The sequence below is a fragment of the Muscardinus avellanarius genome (genome assembly GCF_963383645.1).
Source record: "Muscardinus avellanarius genome assembly, chromosome: 1".
Classification (NCBI taxonomy): Eukaryota; Metazoa; Chordata; class Mammalia; order Rodentia; family Gliridae; genus Muscardinus; species Muscardinus avellanarius.
This window is the reverse complement of record NC_137786.1, coordinates 70,795,888-70,809,330: the sequence shown is the minus strand read 5'-3', so window position 1 is coordinate 70,809,330 and position 13,443 is coordinate 70,795,888. Positions and strand designations below refer to the sequence as shown.

Genomic DNA, 13,443 nt, shown 5'->3' with positions numbered 1-13,443 from the left:
TTGCTAATACATTAACAACCAATTTTACTTTAAATTATGTATATAAATTGACTTGGCATGGCTGATTTTGGTGTTTAGTTATACTGTCTAATCTTCTAAGTCTTGTCAGATAGTTTTTTTGGATTATCAATGAAGTTTTTAGTTAAAAAGTTGTCTAGGATAAGCGAGTATATATTTGTACTCATAGAATTATAGTTAAAAACTAACCTAACACAAACTTACCCTATTTTTGATGTGGTTTAACTCTTTATAGGTTGTAAATTTTAACTTATGTTAGAAACTTATAGAAATAGATTTTATGTAAATTTTTCTTTGGGTGTAGCCTTCTAAAAGCATAAATATTTTTATCTGAAACCATAGTTCTTCTCTTTCCTCTTAAGAGCAACTGAATTGAAAAAAAATATTTATTGCCAGCTATCTTTCTGCTACAGTTTATAACCTGCCATTTTCAAATGGTTCAGAGAGTGTGTTTAAAATAAATCTCCTGGTCATTTTCTGTTTTTCAGGGACTTTGGTCAAGGTATGGTTTTGTCATTTGAAAGTAGACTCACTCTTTGAGGTTCAAACTTCTTGTTCAGATTTTTTTTTCAAACTTTCTCAATACAAATTCAAGAGCTTTGATGGATTTTTAAAAGCAAATCATCTTTTTCATAGAATATTTTCTTTAAAATGAAAAGTCATCATTGATATTAAGTATGTAGTTATTGATGAAGTTAAAAGAAAACTTTGGAAAGGCAAGAATAAAATAAAACTGAATTTCTTTTATTGTTTATTGTAGTTTCTTATAGTTAATTGCATATTAATTGGTGATTGAATGCCTGCTTGGGGAAATCAAATACAAGAGACTTTAGCTGAATTGTCCTGGCCTGATTCAGTAATAGGGCAGGGAATGGTTTGGAGAGACGACTGAAATTCTAGAAGTGTGAGAATATGGCAAGAACAAAAAAACCAAAAAACAAATGTGGATGTATGTCCTGTGGTCCAGATGGGACTCTGAAAATCTAGGAGATATTTTATCTTAGGATGCATGGGGCCTGGTGGTGACCCATAATAATGGCCCATCAATGAAGGCAGCTACAGATGAGTTATTCCCAAAGATGAAACATCATCAAAGAACCCTAAAAATTTCCCCAGGAGATTAAGTGCCCACAATTGCACTTCTGCCAAATCCCAGGTTCACCAGTGATATAGTTCAACCCAACCATCAAGTGGTATCATATACATCAAAATATAGGTAGTACTTTGAACAGGATGAACTAGAATGAGAAAATAATATGGATCTAACGCCCTTCTCAAGATACTGTCAGAAGGAACCGCTGCTTGAATCTCACATTGGAGAATTCCTTTGGCCTTCCTCTAGCTTCGTCCACTCCGTGGGGCAAGGAGTTTGAGTTTATGGGCAAAAGTGAATAAGCTCACCTGTAGATGCACTGCTCAAGGTGCTTCAGATGTCAGAATATTCTGCTCAAAGGACACTGAAAATAGGCCCAGGTCATGTGTGAGCCTCTTCTCCATATCTGTCCTCCATGGATCAACCATATCATTAGTGTGTATACTTCTGATTTCCATGACAAAGTATGGGGTAGCTATTTTTGTGGGGGAAGGTAGAGCTTGGGTGTTCGAGCTGGGGTAACCCTAGAGAAGTGTGTGTTAAAAGCTATTTATTACATAGCACTCACTTTATTTTATTAGGCTTTGAGATATCTGAGAGTTCTAAATTTAAGCCTACATTCTACAGTTTTAGAAAGGAAAGAGATATATGTTTTAAACATTTTCTTAACCTTATTTATAACTGCTAAGATCTGAAGAGGTCGTCATTTCACCTCAGACCTTGCAAATGTTAAGAGAACACCTGCTTCTTGTCCAGATGATATGCCAGTCTTTAGTAAACCTAAGTTGTAGAAGAGAAGTTCCAAATTGGGCATGACATGAATTTTTACAAGCTATAGTACTGGACTTATTTTAGTATGCATACTTCAACTTACTGCTAGTTTATTAATTGGAAGTGAGCTAAGCACATTTATATTACCAAAAAAAAAGGTACAAGAAAACTATCAAAGTTCCTTTTAGACTTTATTTGGGATCAGAAAGAAGCAAATATCTAGTATTTGATAAAGATTTCTATTTTGTTTATAAATCTTAGAGAATTGGAAATACTTCTGTTCATAAAGAATCCAGTGTTTAGAGGTATGTTTATTTTGAGAGAAATTCTCTCTATTAGAATCATCCTATGATCTTACCATCTGCCCAAGATATCTAGACCTGAGTACAGAATGAACAATAAGAAACGGGTTTTAAAAAGGTGATTTAAATAATTTTAGACCAAGAAATTTATGTTTCCCCACATTTTAATAGGATTACTTCATTAGATTTAAAAGATTGAAAAATATTGAAATGTGAAAAATATACTTCTTTTTTTCTTTTGGTGGTCCTAGGGTTCCTGGAAACCCTTCTATCTCTGGGTTACACTCCCAGACCTATTTATATTTTATTTGGAAACAGGGTCTCTTAAGCCAGCAAGGCTGGCTTCAAACCATCGTGATCCTCCTGAATCTGCCTCCCAAGCACGGGGATTTCAAGTCTGCTCCACCACGCCCGGAGAAAATATGCTTCTAACCAATCTCTTCCGGTCTATCCAATCCTATCTAGGATTTATAGGTGTTTGAGCATGATTTATGCTTAAAAAACTAGAAGAACATATTTAATTAGCACATCTATTTTTCTAGACATTTCACTTGTATAACTATTGTTTCCATATTAAGTTGCATATAATACAGAAGAGGATAAGAGAGATTGTTGAATATAAAATGACTTGAATTTATGTTTATTGTTTGTTAACAATTGCATATACCAAGTGTACAACCATTTACCACATGAAGAAATATCTAACTGGGATTTTCTGTAAAATGAATACCAATTAAAAGGTCCAGAGTAGAATAGGACTTTGACAGAAAACTTTCAACACAGTGTGGCTATTATATTACCTATTTATAATAAATTTACCCTTTCCAAATCCGTAAGTAGACTAAAATCTTCTTTAAAGAAATGTCAAGATGAAGAAAAATACGAGCAAAAAGGAAAATAGCTGATAAATCTTCTGTTATAAGCCAAAATCAAAATATTATAAAGTATGTCCAACTAATTATATCTTATAGGAGATTGGCTCTCCAAATTGAAATTATTAATATGACGCATAATGTGTTTGCATCCACCATTATTGTTGATGAACTCACCCAAAGCAAATATTATGCCATATGCCTTGCTATATTAATGAATATATAAAGCCATTACAATTAGGAAAATGCTTTAAATATGCTCATACTAGAGCCAGACATGGTGGTGCACATTCTATAATTTCTGTATTTGGGAGGCTGAGACAGGAGATAGACTGAGATAGGTTTATGGCCAACCTCAGCAACTTAGCGAGGTTCTCAGCAATTTAATGATACTCTGTTTAAAAATAAAAAGTAAAATAGATCCCAGAGTATACCTCAAAGGTAGAAGACCCCTGGCTTCCATCCCTAGTACCACAAAAAAGGGTTGTCATAATTTTATCTCATTATTTTTGTTTATATTTCCTATAAGCATTGTATAAATTATATATAATATATTTAGTAATGTATATAATTTGTAACTACTAAACATAATTTTCTCTAATAGGAATATAATATGCTTAAGTGCTTGAAAGTCATAGCTAACAGGGGCAGAAAACATTAAGATTTTTTTGAAAAAAATATATATACGCATATACAGTTATAATTCAAATACAAGCTCATGTAAGAGTAACTAAAAAAATGTTTGATCATTCTGATGTTAACCATTTCTTGTGTTTCTATCTAACCCTAAAGACACCATTTTCTTCCCACACACTTGCAGCCTACTTATACTGAGACAATATCCAGGCTCAATCAAAGAGATTTACGAAGGCTTATGAGAAGCACCTATAACTATGTCTTTGCTCTGGCTTTCATACAGTAATTTAAGATGAGCTAGCTCATAAGTGCACTGTTTATTTATAGCAGACATCTAGTTGCCTTTTAACTCTTTTGTTAATGGAAGTTTCTACCCATTAATTTGTATTGCAGAATGACAGAAAGTGGATCTCTGGAGATGCCTGTGGCTAAACTGTTTCCACATGGTTGTTCATGTACAGGCAATGGGGATATCATTAAAATATAATAAAAATGTACATTCTTTCTTTTTATTGTTCTGTTTGTTCCTTTGTTATAGGCTCCACAGGGAATGGTTTTATGGATTTTATAATAAATGAGTATGGGGGGAACATAAAATGACTATAGATATCTGAAAGAGGAGAGTATGATTATTAGATCAATACCCCATATACTGAGAATGAGACTGAGATGCAAAAGCATGGAAATACAGAATTGAATTCTCTAACCTGAAGGTTTCAGAAATTAAGGTAAATGAGATAATTTATCATAAATACAACTTTTTTTGAGTGAGCATTTTCCTGAACATCCTGGGAAAAGGTTTCATGGCAAAAAATCAAAGACTTTATGTTTTCATGTATTTTTAACTATCCAATTTTCCCATGTAATTGAGGGATAAGTGGTAAGTAGATGCAAAGCTTACTTTATAATAAGGTAGTACTAAGCACTATATAACTGTCAAATATAAATATATCTTGTAAATGCTGGAAGCACTTTAAAATTATGTTTTAGTAATCAGTGTCTTTCTGGGATGATGTTCTGAATGCTCTTTCATTCCCTAGGTATTCTATTTTGTAGCACAATTCAGAGCATGTCTCTGGGGAGACAAAAAGCTAACTTATTTAAATATGCATATGTATTTTGCTAGTGGGAATTTAATAACTTATATTCCCAATATTCATTTTAATTTCCTTCAGTGAAGATACTATTCTGTAAAATTTTCTGAGCAGTGTTCAGTTTCAGAGTTAAGAAGTAAATTGTGATACCCTTAAGGTTACCTATTCTTGTGAATCTCTAGATAAAAGTAGAGAAATGAGAACACCAATATGTTACTTGACTCTGTCTAACATAACTGACAGATTTATAAGCTAGTCAGATTTCAATTTATTTTTACTTTCAATTGCTAGGACATCTGGTTTTACAAATGTGTCCTTTTTTGTCTTTCCTCATATGTAATGAGGCGTGTTGTGCCTAACAGTTTTGTCTGTATACTATTTTAATGCTTTAATGATATTCAGCGTGCTGCTTTGTTATAGCAACACTTGTTTGTTCAGTCATGTACTCTAGCTGTTACTACCTAAAAAAATTTAAAACTTCTCCTATTATTGGCAACAAAATTTGCAATATTCCAAGGCTAAAGTATTGTTTTATTTTAATGATCTCTTCCGAATATTTATGCATTTACTAAATTATGCATTTGACTTTCTATATGCTTTTCTTTTTGAATTCATACTACATCTTTATAAAAAGCAATTACAAGGGAAAAGCAAATTTGCCAACAAGACTTCAAGAGGATTAAAAATATTCATCACTTTCTTCTATATCACTGTGTGCACAGCTTCTTGCAAAGGTCAGGCAGATTGGTAGCTATACCATTGTCAGGAACACTGACATATTATGTGGGAAGAATTAAAAAAGCTCAAGAAATTGGTTTGCAGGAAACATAAAGCCAGACTATATGTTTTTAAAAATTATGTTGAATGTGCAGAATGAGAAAATAATGCTACACACACACACACACACACACACACACACACACACATTTAATTTTATTATAGGTGCATTGAAATCATACGTCTTAATGGAGTAAAAGATGGTAGAGGCATACATGTGCACATCACCCAATTAGCCCTTACCCAATCCCCACTCTATTTTCTCCTCCATCCCTCCTTCTCATGTTTGGGTTAGTGATTGACTTTGCTATATTTGTTACTGTGCATCATGTATATTAGGGGATTTCCCTCTCCTCCCCATCCCTTTCAGTTTTCAGGGAAATCATCCAATTTCTTATTTTTTCTGACTGATTAATATCATTTAGAATAATGTTTAATTTAAAAAGTTTGGGTACTCTATCCCCTTTGATCCCCAAACCTTTTTCTTCATTTTGTTTCTTTATAGAAGCTTAAATATAGCCAGGACTGTGACACATGCTTGTAATCCCAGTACTTGGGAGGCTGAGACAGGATGATTACAGACTTGTGGTCAGCCTCAGCTACTTAGTAAGGTCCTCCACAAATTATTGAGACCCTGTTTCAAAATAAAGAATAAAAATAGAGCTGTGAGTGTAGCTCGGATGTAGAATGCCACTGGATTCTATCCCCAGTGCTGAAAAAATAATAGAAGCTTGACTTTTATTTAATGAATTCATTTCACATTTGGAATATATGTAAAACTTCTTCAAGTCAATGATATTAGTAAATCCTCCACTTAATAAATAAACAAAATCTTACACAGATATTCTTGTAAATTATTCTTTAACTTCTAAATAAAACTAAATGGTAAAAAATATTATTTGAACTTTATCAAGAATTTATTTTTCTTTTCTAATAAGATTTATAAAAATATTTGATAAAGGTGGCCCAAGTGTACTTCCCTCTCCTTTTTTCGTTCTGGGACTATAATTTGTGCTAGTGCTACTCTGGCCTGGTGTCTTGAATGAATATGTTGGAGAAAGATTTTATCTAGTAGATACTAAGTTAAAAAAATAATAACTTCTCTTGAAACTTTTCTAAAAAAATTCCTAGGTCCAAGATTATTGCTCTCAAAGGAAATAAACTTTTCTTAACTTTACTTAGATGTCAGAAGACATTTCTTTGTTTGTTGCTGCTACCCTCTCCAGAGGAACTGTGGTGAGAGGTTGACTTCAAAGTGCTAAAAACTAAAAAAAAAAAAAGCAAAAAAACAAAGAAACAAACCCTCCTCACTCTTCATTAATAACCTTACAGTAGATAGTAAACTATTTTTTGTATTGTTTGAAAGATAGTGAATTGTTTCCTTCTTGTCACGCACATATATTATATATATAAGCATATATTATATGTGGTTATATATTAAATATTTATATATTACATACTTAATAAAACCTTTTAATTTGGCAAATTGAACATATATATTTACCATTCTTTTATCCTCAATTCTCATTGAAATTACAGTGAAGATTAAATATAGTAAATAAAAAGAATATTTAAAAATCAAAAAAGAGTGAGAGGGGCTACTAAAACTCTAGATGAAGGAATATGGGAATTTTATTAATAGAGAAGGAGACAAGTCTAAAATATTTTCTAATCTATATTTCTGGTCCAGAAAAGTCTAAAATGCAGGTAAGAGCTAGGAGTGACCATAGAGAGAAAAAAATTAGAAAAAACTTAAGTTGGTCACTAAAAACTTTCTTTGGAGCAGTTACCCTCATTTCCCACTTTTTTCTTTCTGTCTTCCCTGCAAACAAAGCCTATTTCCCAATACTAAAGTGTAAGATTTCTGTGTAAAATTTTAAGGGTTTCCTAGGAGTGAGCCTAAGTTTCTAATGTGGAATTTGAAAACATAGGAAAAGGAAAATCATAATTTGCATTATAAAAAAGAGATCATGAATATAAAAAATATGATCAGAGATTTTTTATAATAAGAATTGAAAGTAAAAGAAATCCTAAAAACTTCAAAGAAAATACATAAAAATTAAAAAATAATATGAGATACAAGCTTAACAAACATGGAGAACTAGCTGGGCATGGTGGCGCATGCTTGTAATTCCAGCATGTGGGAGGCTGAGACAGGAGTATCATGGTTAGCAGACAGTCTCAGCTACTTAGTGAGCCCTTTGCAACTCATTGAGACCCTGTTTCAAAATAAAGAATAAAAACTAGGGCTGAGGCTGTAGCTTGGAGGTAGAATGCCCCTTGGTTGTATCCCCAGTACCACACACACACACACACACACACACACACACACACACACAACTAAAAACAGGGAGAACTGATGTAAACATTTTAACATAGGACTAGTTTTTTTATTTATGAAGAGAGAGAAATTGTAAGCAATAATAAAAATCATCATGGTGAAATCAATAAATGAGTACCAACACAAGGAATGAAAAAAGAAGGTATTCTAGAAAATTTTCTAATGAAATCTTGGTGTAGAAAATATCCAATAATTGCAAAGAAATATGTTTTAGGTTTCTCCAGAAAGAAATAGCCATTGGGGTAGATAGATAGATGGTGATTAGATAGATAGATGATAGATAATAGATAGAGAAAGCCCATAAAAATAATTTTTATTGTTTCTTTGAAACTTAGAGAATTAGAGAATCCAATATTATGTCTCAGTCCAAGCCCCAAAGTCTCGGGACCAAGAAAGCCAATGGTGTAACCCTTAGTCTGTGGCCAAAGGACTAAGGACTTGGAGTGAGGACACATGTAATTCCCAGAATCTGAAGGTCAGAAAACCTGGTATTCGGATTTCCAAAGAAGAATAAGAACAGTTTTTGACATACAGAAGACAAAAAGTGAATTTATCTTTCCTCTCTCTTTGTATTCTGTCTTGGCCACAAACAATTGTGTGGTGTCAAAGGCAAATTTTCCTCACTCCATCACTAATATAAGTGTCAATTTCTTCTGGAAAAAGTTCCCCAGTATACTTATAAGATATGCTTTACACTTTGTCTATTTATGCTTTATCCCAGTCAAGTTGGCACCTAAAAATTAACCATCACAAGATGTAATGAGTAAACTGAGAATTACATTGACACCAAGTATCTCAGGTAGCAATTATGAATAAGAGACTGAGTAAATTAATATACCTTTAATTTTCTGGGTATACATGAATTTGAACTTAGGCTTCTATTGTTAGGCAAATTAATTCAAATGTGTTGACAAATTTTAAGACAAGAGCTCAAAATGATGTTTTTCTTCTTCTATAAACTTGACTGAAGATGCTCTATGGCAAATGAATGGAGGATATAAAATAGAAACAAAGGCAAAGAAGAGTAGAATCAACAAAAAGAAGAGGGGAAAGATATCATAGAATGTCATTTATGGCAGGCCTGGGAAGCAATCCACTCTACACAGAGCAAGAATTAGAAGGTGCAGGAACATGTCTTCCAAAAGCATGGGAATGCATTTCAATCACAAATAGGGGAAAAGTGTGATTATATAGTGAATAAACCATTACTTCTATTGATAAGTAAGAATAATTAGATATTCCAGGAAAAGAAATAAAAACCTGTGAAAGATGAAATTTACAAATGAGTCATTAAACAATTGAGAAAATGCATATTCATTTGACAGTCTTGATGGAATAACCTCCACAGTTTAGCACATTTTTGTGAAACACAGTAACATTTTTCTACATGGAAGTACAGTAAAAAATACTTATATAATCATGGCATGCTAAGTACCCTCATCTTCCAATTTTTGCAATCAATTAGAAACCATAATGTTGAAGAATTAATTTAAAGGTGGCTCTATTGACCCATTTTTCTCCACTTGTATTGTCATTCTTTGTCAAATTACTTTAGAATTGTTCTATAAAGAAGGAATCTATTTCTCTCACCAATTTCATCATCAAATCAAGCCTGAGCCTTAAGAAGCCTCCTGTGTTTCACTTGCTTTATTAAAGTGCTACCACCATTGAACCCACAGCTGAGAACTCAGGACCCCACTGAGAGAAAACCTGATGCTAAACCTCCACAGAAAGCCAATCCCAGCAGACCAGACTCTTAAAAATATTGTGTTTTTCACACTTTACCATGCCCAATTAAAATGATCTCTATATTTCCATAGCATGTGAATTTGGTATAGTTTATTGGTAGTATCTATACAGTGTACTGCAGATTTCAAAAATATATTTGCATATTCAGTATAATAAACTTATCAAAATATCACAGTATTTCTCAACTTTTCCATGTCAACCAAAATACTTTAAATAGTGTAGTACGCTATGGAAGTTTTCTACATTGTAAAAACATGAATATAACCTCTAAAGATTACTCTGTAGCTCATTTAATTGAGACTCCGTAAGTCCTCCTTTATTCTCTGAACCACAGCAGACAGAGATTTAATGAGTATAGGGAAGTAAGATGCTGTATAAACTCAAATTATTATACTCAGGACCAAACTACACATCCAAATTAAATGGATAGGGATACACTTACACTTACTATTTACTGATATTTAGTCCAATTCACAAGCCATTGAATTTTATTAAAAGGAACAAAACTTTGTTTTTTTTGCATGAATCTTACAGCAGCACACCATAACAATGCAGTTTTTAATAAAACCTGTTCCTCTCTAACAGAAGTATGACCATTTGTCAAAGCACTTGTTATGGAAATAGCCAATTATTTTAATCAGGTTCATTGGATATGATGGAAATTGTTGCCCTAAAGGCTTACTTTTCCAATGTGAAACTACATAGAAAGTTATTATCGGAACTGAGATTTCCACCTTAATGTATACTAAAAGAAATTAATAATAAAGATGTCCTCTTACACACATGTATATTTTTAAAGGCTATAATTTTTATAGGAACAAAGACACCTAGAGAAAATTAGTTCATGGTTCCTATACGAGAACTATAATCTATTGAATAAATTATAAAAATATAGGAAACATGCACATCAATGTACCTTATGAACTTCTCTCAGAAAAAAAAAATTATAGGAAATAACAACTATGGTACAAAGTCTGGCTAAGCCCAGTTATACCTTAATGTGCTTCAGATTTCTGATTGTCAACTATGTCAGAAATAAATTCAATTTGAGAACAAAAATACAAAAGCAATAGAAAATCTAGCAGTTATGTTCCCTTTCATCTTCATTTAAGGGTTCTTGGAAAGCCTTTCTTGAATGATAGAAATAACCTGCAAAGTAGGGGGTGAGCTGCCTTGGAAAAAAGTATTTTTGTCATTTTTATGAACACAGCTCTGCCTATTAGTATGCTTTATTAAACTACTCACTCCAATAAGGCCTGCTTCATTTCAGTTGGACTGAATGGTTCTCACTTCGAGCTAAAATTTATACTGGGAAAAAATAATCTTCTCTGATGTGAATTTGAGAGGCTGCTATTCCTCATTAATTTTATGGGCCAATTATTGTGATGCACTGTCTGTGGGTGGGAGTGTGCATGTGTGTCTGTGTCTGTATGTGTAGTTCTATGTTCACTGCTGATGAATATTTGAGTTAGAAAAAAAAAAACATTCACTGGGTGGTGAATACCTGTAATCACAGTATCTGAGACAAGAGGATTGCCGGGTTGAGAACAGCCTCAGCAATATAGCGAGGCTCTCAGGAACCTAGAAGACCCTGTTTCAAAAACAATTCAAAGGGCTGTGTATCCATCAGCATTCTTGAAGCCATAATCTAAGATCTGACCACATAGTTTAGAAAGAAGATTTATGTTTTTTATGGTTTGGGGCTCAGTCCGTGTGAGTCTGGGGACCTCGGATCTCAGGGCATGGAGGTGAGAGGTGAAGGGAGAGCAAACGGGTTGTGCTAATTACATCACAGAGGCTGGAAGCAAGAGGAGAGATCAGAGGGAGGAGGAATCAAACACATAACACACAGGCCACACCCGCAGGGACCACCATGTCCAGCTACACCCTACTGGCTCACCAGGTAAATCCATTACCATGGATTTATCCATTGCTGGAATTAAAACCCTAGTGACTCCACTACATCAGCCCTGAATTAATAAATGAGCCCTTTAAGGAACATTTTATATCTAATTATAGCAGACTGTGGTATAGCTCAAAGGTAGAATGCTCACAACACAGTATGCACTGACATATGTATGTACCTGTGGAACCATCATCTTCATAGACACAGCGAATATTTCTATCACCCTTATATTTTCCTGCCCTCCTTATCAGTTCTTTCTTCTGCCTCTGGAACTTCATCTCAGACACTACTGATCTTCTTTCTGTCACTACAGACTAGTTTTATTTTTACAAATTTACAAATAGAACCAGATAATATGTAATATTTTGTCTGATTTCTCTCACTCAGCATAATTATTCTGAGAGTCCTCCTTGTAATTGTTGTATCAATACATTCTTTTTGACTGATGAGTAGATTTGTATAAATATGCTACAATTTCTTGCCCACTCACTAAATGATGGGCAGCAATTTGGGGGCTATTTTAAATAAACTCATTATGAACCTCTACAAATTCTGTCACACGCTTGGGGTAAGACCTTAGGGTGGGGTGGTGGATCATAGGGAAAATACATGTTTAAGTACTTAGAAACCATCAAATTGTTTTCCAAACTTATTGTATTATTTTATATTGGACCAGCAGCAAATGAGTTGAAATCATCCTCCACATTCTCACCAACACTTGTTATCTTTCTAATTTTAGCCATTCTGGTAGTTATATGATGATATCTTATGTTGGTTTTAATTTGTATTTCTCTAATGAGAAATTATGCTGAACATATTTTCATAAATTTATTTGCCATTTTAAAAGATATTCTTTTGTGAAGTGTTAATTTAAATATTTTGTTCAATTTTTACAGGATCTGGGTCTTTTTTATTATTTAGTTATAAGGATAATTTATATGTTACAAATACAAGTGCTTTATCAGGTATTTGATTTGCAAATATATTCTCCCAATCATTGACTTGACTTTTAGAAGAAGCTTATAAAGTATGGCTGGGCGTGGTGGCACATGCTTGTAATACCAGCATTTGGGAAGCTGAGACCGGAGGATTGCTGTTTGTAGCCAACCTCAGCTAATTAGTGAGGCCCCTTGCAACTCAATGAAACCTGGTTTCAAAATAAAGAATAAAAAATAGGGCTGATATATAAAAAATAAAATAACTGATATATAAAAATAAAATAAATGAAAATTGAATGGGGCATGGTGGTACATGCCTTAAGTTCAAGTATTGGGAAGCTGAGACAGGAGGATCACAGGTTTGAGGCCAACCTCAGCATCTTAACAAGGGCCTCAGCAATGTAGCAAAACCATCTTTCAAAAAAAAAAACCTCGAAGGTAGAATGGTAGAATGTCCCTCAGTTCAATCCCCAGTACCACAGACAAAACAAAACAAAACATGAAGTACCATGTGACATTTCAATACATGCATATATCATGTGATGCTTTAATTAGGGTAAACATATCTATGTCCTCAAATGTTTATTCTTTCTTTATGGGGAACACATTCAAAATCCCTTCTTCTAGCTTTCTGTATTGTATTATACATGTTTCTTATTTTAACCAACCTACTGTATATCAGAATATATAATGCTGTATAATTGTACCAGAACTTTTTACTTCTATTTAACTATAAGTTAGTATATATTGATTAGCCACCCATCTTCCTCTCACGAGCATCTCCAGTCCCTGGCAACCAGCATTCTACTTTCAACTTCAAAGAGATCAGCATTTTTAGATTCCACATATGAGTGAGAGGATGCAGTGTTTGTCTTTCTATGCCTGGCTTATTTCACTTAACCCAATGATCTCTGGTTGTATCTGTGTAGTCACATAAATAGGATTC

At 33.4% G+C, this 13,443-nt stretch overlaps 1 protein-coding gene across 2 annotated transcripts in view; it reads left to right on the top strand.

Moving 5' to 3' along the window:
- The window catches only part of EDIL3 (EGF like repeats and discoidin domains 3), a gene marked incomplete at both ends in the record, with an annotated part of 431,096 nt that overhangs the window by 221,385 nt on the left and 196,268 nt on the right, over positions 1–13,443 (top strand). The gene's annotated exons all lie outside the window — the stretch shown is intronic.